Source organism: Pinus tabuliformis, chromosome 3_2 (genome assembly GCF_031772625.1).
Source record: "Pinus tabuliformis cultivar Carrire ecotype Pingquan chromosome 3_2, CPIR1, whole genome shotgun sequence".
Taxonomy (NCBI): Eukaryota; Viridiplantae; Streptophyta; class Pinopsida; order Pinales; family Pinaceae; genus Pinus; species Pinus tabuliformis.
In genome coordinates, this window is record NC_142302.1 from 762687505 (window position 1) to 762699953 (window position 12449).

General features: G+C 38.3%; 1 pseudogene; it reads right to left on the reverse strand.

Moving 5' to 3' along the window:
- Window positions 1-9227: 9227 nt before the first annotated feature.
- Window positions 9228-9887, reverse strand: LOC149182858 (protein DETOXIFICATION 40 pseudogene; annotated as a pseudogene).
- Between the last annotated feature and the right edge of the window lie 2562 nt (window positions 9888-12449).

Genomic DNA, 12449 nt, shown 5'->3' on the forward strand with positions numbered 1-12449 from the left:
GGTGCCTTTTCCCTTATGCTCTTCCCTGATGGAAAACTTTCTCTATGTTGTTTACCCAATATGCAACCTTCAAAAAGGCTGTCCGGTTTCTCTATCAATGGTAATCCTTTTACCATTCCTTTCCTACTCAACAAGTTTAGACCTCCAAAATTGAGATGTCCAAATCTCAAGTGCCACAACCAATTTTCATCCTTTGGCACGCTTTGGAAAGCCTCTTGGGTAACTGCTGCAATTACATTTTTGTTTTTCAAATCTGCCCTGATCCTGAGAGGGAACATCCTGTTCCTTGTCATTTTTACTTCAGCAATGCATCGTTTGCTGGGTGCTATATCCATGATGGTGCACACATCATTTTTAAAGAAAACATTGTACCCCTTATGGACAAGCTATCCAATACTCAAGAGGTTACATCTCATTCCAGGGACATAGTAGACATCTGCTATGGTTTTCCTTTCTCCTTGCTTTGTAAATATTTTTACCTCTCCTTTTCCCATAACAGAGACTTTACTATCAGTACCAAGTGTAACTTCTGATTTCACATTCTGATCTAGAGCAGAAAAGAAGGCTATGTTTCCTGTCATATGGTTGCTGCAACCTGAATCTAAAAACCATATGTCTTCACTGTTTGTTTCAGCCATGTTACAGGCTAACAACACATTATTTTGACTGCTGTTTTCTCTTGTAACATTTGCATTTTGTCTACTGTTCATATCATGCTGTTTGTTTCTACAATCACTTGCATAATGTCCATACTTTTTGCAATAATAGCATTGAACATTAGATTTATCATACCTTTGTCCTTGAGCATGATACTGTTTTCTTTGTTGGCTGCTGCCTTGGCCTTGGTTCTGATTTGTATTGCTGCCTCTTCCTTGTGCATTTGATGGGCTGTTCCTTCCACCTCTGTTCTGGCTTCTGCCTCTTCCTCTTCGGTTTCCTCTTCCTTGACCTCTTCCTCTTCCAAAGGACATCTGGGTCTTGAAGGATTGCTCAAGAGATGAGTTTTCATTCCTACTCAACCTCTGCTCATGTGTTATCAGTGATGCATGTAGCTCATCAACTGAATAGTTTGAGAGATCCTTTGTCTCTTCAATGGTGGTGACTATAGCATCAAACCTTGAAGGTAAGACCCTCAATATTTTCTCCACAATCCTTCTATCTTCAATGGTTTCTCCATGAGTTCTCATTTGTGTGATTACACCAATCACATGAGTGAAGAATGAGTCAATGTTATCTGACTCCTTCATGTTCAAGTTCTCAAAATCCTTTCTCAGCAATTGTAGTTTTGCTGTCTTCACTCTCTCCATGCCTTGATAGGCTGTCTTGAGGGTTTGCCATGCTTCATTTGCTATCTTAGCTGCTGCTAACCTTGGAAACACACTCTGGTCTACTGCTAGATACAACAACATACGGGCTTTTGAATCCTTCTTCCTATTGCTCTTCATCTGATCTCTCTCTACCTGAGTTAATGCATTGAACTCATTTTCATCTGCTGGTTCTTCAAACCCAGATTCAACTATTTCCCATAAATCTTGAGAGGCAAACAGGGCTGTCATGGTTATTGCCCAATAGTCATAGTTTTTCCCATTAAACTGTGGGAGCTGGGTGTTAAACATACCCATACCAGTGCTTGTGCTGGCCATTCCTTGCATTCTGATCTATGCCTCTAAATCCTTGACTGTGTGTTTAAAACAACCGACTGTTTTTTCAGCAACACAAAAAAAACTTTGTGAAATACCTGAGTATTTTCCTGATTGAGCCTTCACTCTGCTTGAGAAGTTTTACAGCTGCAACAAACTCCTCCCTTCAGCTTCTTGAACACCTTCAAAGAGCCTAAGCCTGCTCTGATACCACTGTTGGGGATTTTTAATGGGAAAATCCCAAAAACAAACAAATAAACTCCACATAGGCAATGCTCTGTTTCTACCTTTCCAGGATCTTTGCACAGGGAAGCTATTTAATTTTTTTTTTACTGAGAAACAGAGTATTTCACCACCATAAAAACATTTCTATTCATTTAAGACAAAAATCACTGATACATCTTCATCCTTTTTACTGAGAGGGATTTACCAAAAACAACATTCAACCAAAACTCTGTTTTCACCTGAAAATTTACTGAGCTGGGTTTACTGCTGTAAAATCCCTTTTACATTCACTGCTGTGAAAAACACTTTACTGTTGTAATAAAAATTTACATATGTATACAAAAATTATATGTTGCTCACCCGGATTCATGCTCGTTTCATAATATAATGCACTGCTGTGCAAAAACACCATAGTTTTTCCCTGCTCTTCCGTTACGATGCCCCACAAAAACATTACAACACACGAGCTCTTTTCATTTGGCTCATTTCATTTTTTTTAACCCGTGCCTGTGTTTTTTTTACATACCGTTACTAAAAAGGGTCAACGCATAAAAAGCATTAAACATTACATACATGGTACACATGTGTCATAGAAAAATTACGTAATATGTATATTCGCCCATACCTCCGATTAAAAAAAACATTAACACTGTGCTGGACACAGAACGGCGAGTGCTGGAGACAATCGAACGGCGGACAGAGATATCGGGAGGCATTTTGCTGCAGAACTTTAGCTTCCGAAAAATTACGCGGCGCCACCACAGTTTATCGGAGTCGCTCGCCGGAAGATTCCATCGTCGGAAAGTTGGTGCGAAATATCTCAGGCAGGTTTCGTGAATGGTTTCTGGCGATGGTACGGCTGCGCAGTTGAAGTTACATATTCAACAAAGACGGGTATATAAATCTACACTATCCTCTTCACATTATTTCCAAATTTGATTTCTTATATTAATATATTATCATTCATTTATTTTTCTCCAGGGCGCAGGATGTTGTGATCGCCATAGCGAAAAAACCGCCGAGCAATAGCGCAAACCCGAAATAGCGGAAACGATAATTACTCATTTTGGACGAGCTGACAAATGTTACTCCCACAGAGATGAAAATTTTGAAGAATCAACCCCGTCCATGACAATGATTTCTTCTAGTTTAAGATTGGGTTCATTGCCTGATGTTGTCTGCTGTCGATGAGAAGCTTCTTTTCTTGTGGTTTAAAATTGTATTCATCTTGTTGCCGTTGTCAAATATTTCTTCTGGTTTAAGGCTGGTTGTTTCATGACTCGGGTTAAGCGTTATACTTATTTGAACATAATTCTTTTGAATAACGTTTTGTTTCAAGGTTTTCTATGTATATAGAATTTTATTTCAATTTGGCAACTAAGCAGATTGACTGGTCTATAATGGAATATAGAATTGGGGTGCATGAATGTTGATTCTTTATAAAGTAATTTTCCTATTTTTAATAGTGTGTGAATATCCTTGTTCTTATGTACAAGATGGTGAATGAAATTAAAAGAGTTTCAAATATTTTTCATTTTCAAAACATTTAAATACTAAGTATGCACATTAGTAACAAATATGGAATTCCCAAATGTGATAAAAAATATTAAAAGCACTCCACTGTAGACAGAAATAGCAGATATAAACTCCTCATTTCCTCCTCCACACGTTGCACTTAGTGACGCCTTTGCATTACATGTTTCATTTGCCTATGTTCAAATGAGATTCAAATGACTCGTTCATTTTCCTATATTCAAATGAGATTCAATGAAGCGTGGCAGGTTCATTCGATTTTCACTGCGAGCTGTAAAACCTGGAAATGCAATTAAATTACTTTCCCCAATTTTTCCAACCAGTGCTAGCTTTTATAGTGGAGGCGCACACTGACAATAGCGCAGTCAGATTCTTTTGCATAGCATGTTGCACAGTCTTCAACTCTTCGAAGACAGCAAATCTGATCGATTTATTGATCTTGATGTTCATCTTCAGATCATGTTTATGGGCGAATTTTTTTATTTTGTTGACTTGATCTTTGTTAGAAATTATAGCAAAATGTATAAATATCTTACATGGGCTCTCGTTTTCATCATGAGCTTGTGATATGATCTTGGTATTGTGCTCATTTGATTGTTAACTGATCTTGACTTAACCTACTACACAGAGAGCCATGATTCTCATGAATGTTTCAAAGCCCATGGTTCGAGATGATGGACCGGACCGCCTTGAAAAAACCTGAGTAGCTGGAAAAGGCGAGCTGTAGGATCCAGCAGGTTTTCCAGACGATATAAGTTGTAGGTGTAATATTAAAACTTACCTTGTCAAGTTTGAAAAACATAGTTGTCGAAGCGCATATACTGTAATTTATTTTTTTAATTTAGTTTGTTTTATGTGTTTTTCAATTTCTACGTGGCCAGGCTTGATTATGTTCAATCAATTGATTTCGACTTGGCCGAGTTCCATTACTTTGATATTTTAGATGTTACACACCGCAGATTCTAGGTTTTCTTAGAAAACTGAGATTAGAACTCACAGCTTTGATGACAACAGTCTAGGTTCACACATTATTGTAATGGGATCGGAAAGTTAAAAATGCCTTGGCAATTGTTAACAGGCGGTTCTTAATTGTGTTTGAAAATTAATCCAACGACCGTGTTTAACTGGCACAATCATACTTGTGGTACACTTGTAAATTATTGTAAATTAACCAAGTAGATTTTTGCAGTGGTAAATCTTATAGTTAAACATCTATTCGGCAAATGTTATTTGTATTAGGCAACATGTCAAGGGTCAGAAAAATATATTTTGTACAAGGGCCATATTGTATCTTAATACTTTGACTGTTACATTTTCTGCATGTGGTGAAGAGTAAATCTCAGTAAGAACTGTTATTTTACTTAGTGAAGTAGAAGCAGCCTTCATATGAATGTATTTCATGTATTACAATTATAATTTAAATTTTTATTGTGTTGTTTCCATTTTTACTATGTTTTAATATGTTTGTAAATTTTTATTCCAAAGGACTGGGTGCTGACTATCGGGACCTCTGATATGAGATATCACAAATCACATATCGCAACTTGCTGTTGCATTGCACCCTTGATTCTCAATCATATGATCTTCGATTTATCAAGACCTCTGATATGTGATATCACAAATTTATAATCAATGGTTCACTTCCACTGTGCACTGAGCCTTGAATCCATCAATCATCGATTTTCGGGACCTCTGATCTCCAATATTCCTCACTACATAAGGCTTGAATCACCCTAAACTCCAGTAGGCCATATCTTCTTAACCGGATGACCATTTATGGACTTCCTCATAGCGTTGGAGAGATCTTCCAAATAAATTTCCAATGAAAGGAGCCTAATTAGCCATTGAGCCCATTTGTTGCCTCAAAAGATGGCTCCAAATTCTCTACATAGAATATCATCACAACCACCAAGGCATGAAGCCCCATCATTAGGCTGAGACTTGTTTGACATTAATGCCAACACTTGACAACCATCCATCTTCATACCCTAAAATGGCCAACAAGACTTGCAAATATTTCAAGTGGGATAATCGGATGAAAGGTACCAACAACTTAAGCACATGTTACAATAGCTAGGTAAAGGTGATCAAGATGTGTATTATCATCTCACGACTGATGGTTTGGTCAAATTTATGGACACGATCTATGTGTCAGACAACAACGAGCCTGTGAAGCTTATATTGAGGGAATTGCATGTTAAGTCATATTCAGGTCACCCAGGATATCAAAAGATATTGACAATGGTTAAGAAGTTATAACATTGGAAAAAATTAAGGAAAAAGGTGGTTGAGTAAGTTTTGAAATGTTTGGATTGTTAGTAAGTAAAAGCAAAATGTAAGCATCCAGGTGGTCTATTACAGTTGATTTTGATTCCATAGTGGAAATGGAAGGTCATTGCAGAGTCTCCAAAATGTCTTCAAAATATCATCCACTTTCACCTTTATCGCCACCATTTCACTCACATGTCGCAACTCCATAGCCATATAATCTTTCATTAGCCTCCATTTTCATGATTACATGGGGTTACATTTGTGTTTTCCAAAAGCTAATGATTTCTAGTATTTTAAGTGAATTTATGGTTAAAATTTAGAGTAATGACATATACTTGCTAATACTTAAAAGTGGCTTGAGTTTCATGACATTTGGATGGGGTATGTGCCTTGAGAGGTTGTTGTGGTGGTGTCCAAATGTATGCCTCCTAGCATTGAGTTGTACTCTAATGGATAGTTAGAACTTGTTAGAAGACATAGGTATATTGCAATTTGACAATGTTGATTGTGATGTTGATGCTTGAAAATGGCTTATCAATACGACTCTTCTTATATGAATATTTGAATTTGAAAGTATCTTTGTATGAATTATGGATTATGAATATCTCCCCACTTAAGAGGCAAAGGTGCAAAATGTACCCAGGTTTGACATCTTTGTAATTATATCATTATATATTTTATGTGGAAAAAAAAAAAAATAATTTTTATTATTATTTGATTAATTAAGACTGTAAATCATGTTTCTATTATTTGTTGAATAAAATAATCATCAAAGAAGAAGTTTGAAAATGTAATTTTATTAAATTCACCTCGAGAAGTCGTGTTTGCCCACCTCCGAAATATGACCACCTATCAAACGTAATAAAGACCTTACTACAGAGTCAGCCTATCTTTACACTGAAGATTGCACATTCTGTTATAAATAGTCCAAACACAAAACATATCCTCATATTTTTGCCTCTCGACTACAGACGTTATAAATAGTCCAAACACAAAACATATACTCATATTATCTGCTTGTAACTCTACACATAAAAAAGAAACCTCCGTTTCCGTTATTATCATCATGCCGAGGAAGCACTTGCCAGATGAATTGCGCTGCACCGGGTCGACAAAGAACAAGAAATGGCGGTGTTCTAAGCACCGTGCGAACAATAGTACATACTGCGAAAAGCATCACCACCAACATTAAATAAAGAACCAAAAAGAAGCGTATAAATCTGCACTTTCCTCCACATTATTTCCAAATACGAGTTCTTACATTAATATTACCGTCAAATTTTCTGCAGGCCGCAAGATGAATTGCGCTGCACCAAGTCCAGCAGCCAGGGTTGGCGGTGTTCTAACCTCCGTGCCAATGACAGTACACGCTGCGAACATCATCGCGACGCCTCACATGCAAATTACCAGAAACAAAGGAACCGTTACCAAGAAAGAAAGAAACAAATAGAAGGGTATATAAATCTGCACTTTCCGTATTTCCAGATTTGACTTCTTATATTAATGTTACCGCTATTTTTCTGCAGGGCGCAAGATGATGTGATCGATGCCACAAAACAAGACGAATTGCGCTGCACTAAGGCCGACAAAAGGGGTTGGCGGTGTTCTAAGCTCCGTGCCAACGATAGTAAATACTGCGAACCTCATCATCGAAGTTCACAAGAAAATAACGAAAGGAAAAGAAAGAACAGAGAAGAAGGGTATGTAAATCTGCGCTTTCCTCCACATTATTTCCAAACACGAGTTCTTACATTAAAATTACCGTCAATTTTTCTGCAGGCCGCAAGATGAATTGCGCTGCACCATGTCCAGCAGCAAGGGTTGGCGGTGTTCTAACCTCCGTGCCAATGACAGTACACACTGCGAACATCATCGCGACGCCACACATGCAAAATACCAGAAACAAAGGAACCGTTACCAAGAAAGAAAGAAACAAATAGAAGGGTATATAAATCTGCACTTTCCGTATTTCCAGATTTGACTTCTTACATTAATGTTACGCTATTTTTCTGCAGGGCGCAAGATGATGTGATCGATGCCACAAAACAAGACGAATTGCGCTGCACTAAGGCCGACAAAAGGGGTTGGCGGTGTTCTAACCTCCGTGCCAACAATAGTAAATACTGCGAACCTCATCATCGAAGTTCACAAGAAAATTACGAAAGGACAAGAAAGAACAGAGAAGAAGGGTATATAAATCTACACTATCCTCTTCACATTATTTCCAAATTTGATTTCTTATATTAATATATTATCATTCATTTATTTTTCTCCAGGGCGCAGGATGTTGTGATCGCCATAGCGAAAAAACGGCCGAGCAATAGCGCAAACCCGAAATAGGGGAAACGATAATTACTCATTTTGGACGAGCTGACAAATGTTACTCCCACAGAGATGAAAATTTTGAAGAATCAACCCCGTCCATGACAATGATTTCTTCTGGTTTAAGATTGGGTTCATTGCGTGATGTTGTCTGCTGTCGATGAGAAGCTTCTTTTCTTGTGGTTTAAAATTGTATTCATCTTGGTTTAAGGCTGGTTGTTTCATGACTCGAGTTAAGCGTTATACTTATTTGAACATATTTCTTTTGAATAACGTTTTGTTTCAAGGTTTTCTATGTATATAGAATTTTATTTCAATCTGGCAACTAAGCAGATTAACTGGTCTATAATGGAATATAGAATTGGGGTGCATGAATGTTGATTCTTTATAAAATAATTTTCCTTGTTTTAATAGTGTGTGAATATTCTTGTTCTTATATACAAGATGGTGAATGAAATTAAAAGAATTTCAAATATTTTTCATTTTCAAAACATTTAAATACCAAGTATGCACATTAGTAACAAATATGGAATTCCCAAATGTGATAAAAAAATATTAAAAGCACTCCACTGTGACAGAAATAGCAGATATAAACTTTCCCTATGCTTTGATTCTTCATTTCCTCCCCCACACGTTGCACTCAGTGATGCCTTTGCATTACATGTTTCATTTGCCTATGTTCAAATGAGATTCTGTAAGATTTTTGAGATACACAGATAGATCTAGATCTGCAAAACAATAACAAGCTTGCAAGAGAAGGAAGGAAGCGAGCAAGAATTGAGAAAAGAATGAAAGTGATTCTACAATATTAGTTTTAGAATAAATACACAAAAGCAACTAAGTTAAGCTTAGTTGTACATGCAATAACTAAAGCTAACTAAAGCTAAGTGTGCTTTATCTTATGCTAATGTGTACATGTGCCACATGCATGCAAGCAATAAGTTAACTGGAGCTAATCTAGGTGCATGTACACCAACACCGCTAGTCTAAGTGCATGTACACCAACTGGAGCTAATCTAGGTGCATGTACACCAACACAACTAGTCTAAGTGCATGTACACCAACACCTCCCCTTAAGCATAACTTAGGTGAGTGTGATGCAAAATGAATGAGTCCTGGCAACACGGCCATTTTAGGTACCCATATACAATGCATGAAAATGAGGAAAGAGGGAAAACCGAGTGGGAAGAAAACCCCCCCTCAAAATATAATGCAAAAATAGAGAAAAGGCAACTGCTAGGCAGTTGTGTCCTTCACCCCGAGTGAAAAATCTGAAAAGTCTCTAGGTTGGGATGAGAAGTCTGTCCACGTGTACTTGCATCGTGGCGTCTTAAGGATGTATACGAACTGGGCAATGACAACAATCCACCACGACAAGCTCAGCACGAACGCCGCCCCGAAGACTCCCCAGTCCAGCTTGTACACCACCAGCCACGACAGCAACACGTGGACGAATATGGTGCAGAATGATATGTAAGGGCTGGGCGCCACAACGCTCTGTGCCTGCAAAAACTTCTGGATCAGAAATTTGGCGGCGTACGCGAAGATCTGCGGGATGAGACTGTATACAAATAGAGCGGCTGCCGCCGCTATTGTCTTGGACTCTCCCATGAGCACCAACAGGGGCTTCGAGAAGGCGTAGATAACAGTGAGAGGCATTGCTGTGATCATCAGGAGGATTGTGGATCGCTGCAGGTAAATGCCGAGCATACTATAGGTCTTTGCTCCGTAGGCCTGCCCGCATAGCGTCTCCACTGCACTCCCCATTCCCAACTCCAACTCTCGTTCTGGTGGCTCTTGTGAACGCGAAGTAAACCCCTTCACCAAAGACTTGAATGCTGGCGACGTCTTTGACCAGGTGAATACGGGTATAAACTTCGATGCATACGAAGACATTCCCGTGGAGACAAGCGGAGTCCGTGTACCTCCTCCTGTGAATACTTTTGCTGAAATTGATTTAGGAGAGGCCCTAAATCTGAATATCAAGAGGTGTAAGTTTGCAAAGCCGACTCCCGTGCAGAAATATGCAATACCTATTTCGTTAGCTGGCTAAATCACCGGGTATCCCTTGAATGTTAGCCCATCATTCAGATATCCATTTCCCGTCTGCACGCCTTGGGTTATTTGGATTTTGGATATGTTGCAGAGCTTACCGTTGTCTCTCCTCGCATAGATCTCTTCTTCGATTTTCCTACTATCCCCAAATTCATGGGCTTTAGCGAAGCTCATGAACGATTCTTCCAGATCCGAGTCGTCTTTCAGATTCTGTTTCTTGGAAGCTTCGCTGGCCCGTGGAGCCTTAACATGCACCAGCACTGTAAAATTCTCAGAAGCTTCAGTGGCCGCAACGGCTTCGACCTCGGGATGCAATGCTATTCTCAATTTCCGTACATTTGCGGCAGCTCGATCGCTTGTTCTTTCTGGATCTACGACGAAACCCTTGAATTCGAACTCTTGGTCATCATCGGGTTGTAAGCTTGTTTTCCTTTCAATCTCTCGCAAGTTCGAAATCGAATCCAGAGGTTCGTCGTCGTCGTACACGGCCGGTTCTAAGCTAAAGCTTTCACGATGATTTCTATAGGTTGCGATCAAATCTTCTATCATTCTAAGCATTTCATCCTGTTTTCCAAACAATCCTTCTAATTTTTTCCATACTTCATTTGGAGTTGAACATGATTCAACATGAAATAGCAGTTCCAGAGAAATAGATAAACATAGGATGCCGAAGACCTCGTCCATGCGATTGAAATATCTTGTTTTCTCCGTTGCCGATGTTGGTTCAACTTCCATTTGCATGGTTATTCGAAATAAGCCTCTACTTCTGAGATGAAGTTGAATCTTTGGCTTCCATTCGAAATAATTATATGGAGTAAGAATTGCCGATTGTGGAAACTCCAATTTAGACTCCATTCTTTGTTGCTGCTTCAATCTTCTGAACCTGCAAATAAAATTGCTTGTGCACTGATTACAAATCCCTGTGCTTTGATACCATGTAAGATTTTTGAGATACAGAGATATATCTAGATCTGCAAAAAATTAACAAGCTTGCAAGAGAAGGAAGGAAGCGAGCAAGAATTGAGAAAAGAATGAAAGTGATTCTACAATATTAGTTTTAGAATAAATACACAAAAGCAACTAAGTTAAGCTTAGTTGTACATGCAATAACTAAAGCTAACTAAAGCTAAGTGGGCTTTATCTTATGCTAATGTGTACATGTGCCACATGCATGCAAGCAATAAGTTAACTGGAGCTAATCTAGGTGCATGTACACCAACACCGCTAGTCTAAGTGCATGTACACCAACTGGAGCTAATCTAGGTGCATGTACACCAACACAGCTAGTCTAAGTGCATGTACACCAACAGATTCAAATGACTCGTTAATTTTCCTATATTCAATTGAGATTTAATGAAGCTTGGCAGGTTCATTCGATTTTCACTGCGAGCTGTAAAACCTGGAAATGCAATTAAATTACTTTCCCCAATTTTCCCAACCAGTGCTAGCTTTTATAGTGGAGGCGCACACTGACAATAGCGCAGTCAGATTCTTTTGCATAACATGTTGCACAGTATTCAACTCTTCAAAGACAGCAAGTCTGATCGATTTATTGATCTTGATGTTCATCTTCAGATCATGTTTATAGGCGAGTTTTTTTTATTTTGTTGACTTGATCTTTGTTAGCAATTATAGCAAAATGTATAAATATCTTACATGGGCGCTCTCGTTTTCATCATGAGCTTGTGATATGATCTTGGTATTGTGCTCATTTGATTGTTAACTGATCTTGACTTAACCTACTACACAGAGAGCCATGATTCTCATGAGTGTTTCAAAGGCCATGGTTCGAGATGATGGACCGGACCGCCTTGAAAAAACCTGAGTAGCTGGAAAAGGCGAGCTGTAGGATCCAGCAGGTTTTACAGACGATATAAGTTGTAGGTGTAATATTAATACTTTGACTGTTACATTTTCTGCATGTGGTGAAGAGTAAATCTCAGTAAGAACTGTTATTTTACTTAGTGAAGTAGAAGCAGCCTTCATATGAATGTATTTCATGTATTACAATTATAATCTAAAGTTTTATTGCGTTGTTTCCATTTTTACTATGTTTTAATATGTTTGTAATTTTTTTTTGACTTTATAGCTTCTTTATAGTTGTGGAATGTTGGGTATTTTTGCAATGGGAAATACCAAAACCAAACAAATAAATACCACATAGCCAATGCTCTGTTTCCTCTGTCCAGGATCTTTTGCAGAGAACCTCTTTTTAAAAAAAAATTAACTCAGAACACAGTCCATTACACAGTCACAACACATCAACACATTTCTATTGATTTAAAACAAAAGACTGATACATATTTCATCCTCTGTGCAGAGAGGGATTGACCAAACAAACTCTGTGTCACTCACTTCTGATTTTCCACTGCTGTGGATATTACAAAAACAGTTTCATACTAT